The sequence below is a fragment of the Salmo salar genome, chromosome ssa04 (genome assembly GCF_905237065.1).
Source record: "Salmo salar chromosome ssa04, Ssal_v3.1, whole genome shotgun sequence".
Lineage (NCBI taxonomy): Eukaryota > Metazoa > Chordata > Actinopteri > Salmoniformes > Salmonidae > Salmo > Salmo salar.
Genome location: NC_059445.1, coordinates 5,068,906 through 5,074,055, shown reverse-complemented (window position 1 = coordinate 5,074,055; position 5,150 = coordinate 5,068,906).

Here is a 5,150-nt window from a genome sequence, read left to right as displayed (position 1 = left end):
TTCTGGGATGTTTTCATCTCATCAGAGGAATGTTTGTTCCAATTCTAATGCTTTTATCTGTTTGCACAACATTTTTTTTTAAATGGGAAAATACCAGCTATTATGGCAGCTATTTAACAATTTTGTAATAATTTGCTTCTCGGTTAACGTTTGTAATGTTCACCCCTTTCTGGGATGTTTTCATATCACCTGAGGAATGTTTGTACCAAATGTCATACTTTAAAACCTTTTTATTTATTGTTGCTAAGGCTCCAGCCTACGGGGTAATAGAGCTTTGTGTTGTTTGATTCCCTGCCAGTGAACTTACTGTAAACCTCTGAATCATTCTAATTGGTTCCTGATATGGCTGGTCCGTAGCGGTATATCATTTAATGGTTTGATTCTTCAGGGAGTGAATCATCAGGTGGAGTGGTTCTGAATCAGACGTAACCAGCGGCCTCCTGGGAAATGAGGTTCTGGAGGGGGGGGCAGGAGATCTGAGTAACATTTTGGAGAGAAGAGAGGAGGGTAGAAAGGAACAAGGGGGGAAGCCACAGAGGTGGAGAGAAGAGAGGAGGGTAGAAAGGGAAAAGGGGGGAAGCCAGAGAGGTGGAGAGAAGAGAGGAGGGTAGAAAGGGACAAGGGGGGAAGCCAGAGAGGTGGAGAGAAGAGAGGAGGGTAGAAAGGAACAAGGGGGGGAAGCCAGAGAGGTGGAGAGAAGAGCTGAGGGTAGAAAGGGACAAGGGGGGAAGCCAGAGAGGTGGAGAGAAGAGAGGAGGGGAGAAAGGGACAAGGGGGGAAGCCAGAGAGGTGGAGAGAAGAGAGGAGGGTAGAAAGGGACAAGGGGGGAAGCCAGAGAGGTGGAGAGAAGAGAGGAGGGTAGAAAGGGACAAGGGGGGAACCCAGAGAGGTGGAGAGAAGAGAGGAGGGTAGAAAGGGACAAGGGGGGAAGCCAGAGAGGTGGAGAGAAGAGAGGAGGGTAGAAAGGGAAAAGGGGGGAAGCCAGAGAGGTGGAGAGAAGAGAGGAGGGTAGAAAGGGACAAAGGGGGAAGCCAGAGAGGTGGAGAGAAGAGAGGAGGGTAGAAAGGGACAAGGGGGGAAGCCAGAGAGGTGGAGAGAAGAGAGGAGGGTAGAAAGGGACAAGGGGGGAAGCCAGAGAGGTGGAGAGAAGAGAGGAGGGTAGAAAGGGAAAGGGGGGAAGCCAGAGAGGTGGAGAGAAGATACACACCTGTGTTAAGGTGTCCCCCCCCTCTCTCTCCCCCCTTTCTCCCTGCTCCCCCCTCTCTCTCCCTCCCTCCCCTATCTCTCTCTCTCCCTCCCCCTCTCTCTCTCTCCCTCCCCCTCTCTCTCCCATCTCTCTCTCCCTCCCTCCACCTCTATCTATCTCCCCCTCTCTCTCTCTCTCTCCCTCCCCCTCTCTCTCCCTCCCTCTCTCCCTCCCATCTCTCTCTCCCTCCCTCCACCTCTATCTATATCCCCCTCTCTCTCTCTCTCTCTCCCCCTCCCCCCTCTCATTTAGAAGTGAAGTTCTAAGTGACAGAGGAGAAGAAAAGTGGAGTGAGGGAGAGGAGGAGAGAAAGAGTGAGGTGAAGAGGAAGGACTAATGTCTGGGTTCTTCCTGTTTAAAAAAATAGTTTTCCCCTGATGTCCCCTCCACTCTGTGGGACTCTGAGGGAGGTGATGTCCCCTCCACTCTGTGGGACTCTGAGGGAGCTGATGTCCACTCCACTCTGTGGGACTCTGAGGGAGGTGATGTCCCCTCCACTCTGTGGGACTCTGAGGGAGGTGATGTCCCCTCCACTCTGTTGCTCTGTGGGACTCTGAGGGAGGTGATGTCCCCTCCACTCTGTGGGACTCTGAGGGAGGTGATGTCCCCTCCACTCTGTGGGACTCTGAGGGAGGTGATGTCCCCTCCACTCTGTGGGACTCTGAGGGAGGAGAGCTGATGTCCCCTCCACTCTGTGGGACTCTGAGGGAGGTGATGTCCCCTCCACTCTGTGGGACTCTGAGGGAGGTGATGTCCCCTCCACTCTGTGGGACTCTGAGGGAGGAGAGCTGATGTCCCCTCCACTCTGTGGGACTCTGAGGGAGGTGATGTCCCCTCCACTCTGTGGGACTCTGAGGGAGGAGAGCTGATGTCCCCTCCACTCTGTGGGACTCTGAGGGAGGAGAGCTGATGTCCCCTCCACTCTGTGGGACTCTGAGGGAGGTAATGTCCCCTCCACTCTGTGGGACTCTGAGGGAAGTGATGTCCCCTCCACTCTGTGGGACTCTGAGGGAGTTGATGTCCCCTCCACTCTGTGGGACTCTGAGGGAGGTGATGTCCCCTCCACTCTGTGGGACTCTGAGGGAGGAGATGTCCCCTCCACTCTGTGGGACTCTGAGGGAGGTGATGTCCCCTCCACTCTGTGGGACTCTGAGGGAGCTGATGTCCCCTCCACTCTGTGGGACTCTGAGGGAGGAGATGTACCCTCCACTCTGTGGGACTCTGTGGGACTCTGAGGGAGGTGATGTCCCCTCCACTCTGTGGGACTCTGAGGGAGGAGAGCTGATGTCCCCTCCACTCTGTGGGACTCTGAGGGAGGTGATGTCCCCTCCACTCTGTGGGACTCTGAGGGAGGAGAGCTGATGTCCCCTCCACTCTGTGGGACTCTGAGGGAGGAGAGCTGATGTCCCCTCCACTCTGTGGGACTCTGAGGGAGCTGATGTCCCCTCCACTCTGTGGGACTCTGAGGGAGGTGATGTCCCCTCCACTCTGTGGGACTCTGAGGGAGGTAATGTCCCCTCCACTCTGTGGGACTCTGAGGGAGGTGATGTCCCCTCCACTCTGTGGGACTCTGAGGGAGGTGATGTCCCCTCCACTCTGTGGGACTCTGAGGGAGGTGATGTCCCCTCCACTCTGTGGGACTCTGAGGGAGGAGAGCTGATGTCCCCTCCACTCTGTGGGACTCTGAGGGAGGTGATGTCCCCTCCACTCTGTGGGACTCTGAGGGAGGTGATGTCCCCTCCACTCTGTGGGACTCTGAGGGAGGTGATGTCCCCTCCACTCTGTGGGACTCTGAGGGAGGAGAGCTGATGTCCCCTCCACTCTCTGGGACTCTGAGGGAGGTGATGTCCCCTCCACTCTGTGGGACTCTGAGGGAGGAGAGCTGATGTCCCCTCCACTCTGTGGGACTCTGAGGGAGGTGATGTCCCCTCCACTCTGTGGGACTCTGAGGGAGGTGATGTCCCCTCCACTCTGTGGGACTCTGAGGGAGGTGATGTCCCCTCCACTCTGTGGGACTCTGAGGGAGGTGATGTCCCCTCCACTCTGTGGGACTCTGAGGGAGCTGATGTCCCCTCCACTCTGTGGGACTCTGTGGGAGGAGAGCTGATGTCCCCTCCACTCTGTGGGACTCTGAGGGAGGTGATGTCCCCTCCACTCTGTGGGACTCTGAGGGAGGTGATGTCCCCTCCACTCTGTGGGACTCTGAGGGAGGTGATGTCCCCTCCACTCTGTGGGACTCTGAGGGAGGTGATGTCCCCTCCACTCTGTGGGACTCTGAGGGAGGTGATGTCCCCTCCACTCTGTGGGACTCTGAGGGGAGCTGATGTCCCCTCCACTCTGTGGGACTCTGAGGGAGGTGATGTCCCCTCCACTCTGTGGGACTCTGAGGGAGGTGATGTCCCCTCCACTCTGTGGGACTCTGAGGGAGCTGATGTCCCCTCCACTCTGTGGGACTCTGAGGGAGCTGATGTCCCCTCCACTCTGTGGGACTCTGAGGGAGGTGATGTCCCCTCCACTCTGTGGGACTCTGAGGGAGGTGATGTCCCCTCCACTCTGTAGGACTCTGAGGGAGGTGATGTCCCCTCCACTCTGTGGGACTCTGAGGGAGGAGAGCTGATGTCCCCTCCACTCTGTGGGACTCTGAGGGAGGTGATGTCCCCTCCACTCTGTGGGACTCTGAGGGAGGTGATGTCCCCTCCACTCTGTGGGACTCTGAGGGAGGAGAGCTGATGTCCCCTCCACTCTGTGGGACTCTGAGGGAGGTGATGTCCCCTCCACTCTGTGGGACTCTGAGGGAGGAGAGCTGATGTCCCCTCCACTCTGTGGGACTCTGAGGGAGGTGAGGTCCCCTCCACTCTGTGGGACTCTGAGGGAGGTGATGTCCCCTCCACTCTGTGGGACTCTGAGGGAGGAGAGCTGATGTCCCCTCCACTCTGTGGGACTCTGAGGGAGGAGAGCTGATGTCCCCTCCACTCTGTGGGACTCTGAGGGAGGTAATGTCCCCTCCACTCTGTGGGACTCTGAGGGAGCTGATGTCCCCTCCACTCTGTGGGACTCTGAGGGAGGTGATGTCCCCTCCACTCTGTGGGACTCTGAGGGAGGTTATGTCCCCTCCACTCTGTGGGACTCTGAGGGAGCTGATGTCCCCTCCACTCTGTGGGACTCTGAGGGAGCTGATGTCCCCTCCACTCTGTGGGACTCTGAGGGAGGTGATGTCCCCTCCACTCTGTGGGACTCTGAGGGAGGTGATGTCCCCTCCACTCTGTGGGACTCTGAGGGAGGTGATGTCCCCTCCACTCTGTGGGACTCTGAGGGAGGAGAGCTGATGTCCCCTCCACTCTGTGGGACTCTGAGGGAGGTGATGTCCCCTCCACTCTGTGGGACTCTGAGGGAGGTGATGTCCCCTCCACTCTGTGGGACTCTGAGGGAGGAGAGCTGATGTCCCCTCCACTCTGTGGGACTCTGAGGGAGGTGATGTCCCCTCCACTCTGTGGGACTCTGAGGGAGGTGATGTCCCCTCCACTCTGTGGGACTCTGAGGGAGGTGATGTCCCCTCCACTCTGTGGGACTCTGAGGGAGGAGAGCTGATGTCCCCTCCACTCTGTGGGACTCTGAGGGAGGAGAGCTGATGTCCCCTCCACTCTGTGGGACTCTGAGGGAGGTGATGTCCCCTCCACTCTGTGGGACTCTGAGGGAGGTGATGTCCCCTCCACTCTGTGGGACTCTGAGGGAGGTGATGTCCCCTCCACTCTGTGGGACTCTGAGGGGAGTTGATGTCCCCTCCACTCTGTGGGACTCTGAGGGAGGTGATGTCCCCTCCACTCTGTGGGACTCTGAGGGAGGAGATGTCCCCTCCACTCTGTGGGACTCTGAGGGAGCTGATGTCCCCTCCACTCTGTGGGAC